We start from the raw sequence: 275 nt of genomic DNA, 5'->3' as shown, positions 1-275 counted from the left end.
CCAAGGTCCAAGGAGACAAGATTAACCTTCTCCTTCAAGAGAGTTGGGTCCTATAACATCAAAGAACCCAAAATCTCAGCATTTCACCCATGAAACTCGAAAATAAGGGCTGAGATTTCGAACAGAAACACGTGGCTTACCTCAAGATTGATTGTATGGGTTTTGTAGAGCTCTCCGCGGTGAACGCGTGGCCGCAAACGGAGCGGCAATCGGAGCTCTAGATCAAAAGTTATGGTGGTTTGAAGATCAACCAAGGGAGAGAACTTGAGAGAGTG

Source organism: Arachis duranensis, chromosome 7, assembly GCF_000817695.3.
Source record: "Arachis duranensis cultivar V14167 chromosome 7, aradu.V14167.gnm2.J7QH, whole genome shotgun sequence".
In the NCBI taxonomy this organism is placed as follows: domain Eukaryota; kingdom Viridiplantae; phylum Streptophyta; class Magnoliopsida; order Fabales; family Fabaceae; genus Arachis; species Arachis duranensis.
The sequence above is the reverse complement of the archived record's forward strand: the minus strand, read 5'-3'. Positions refer to the sequence as shown.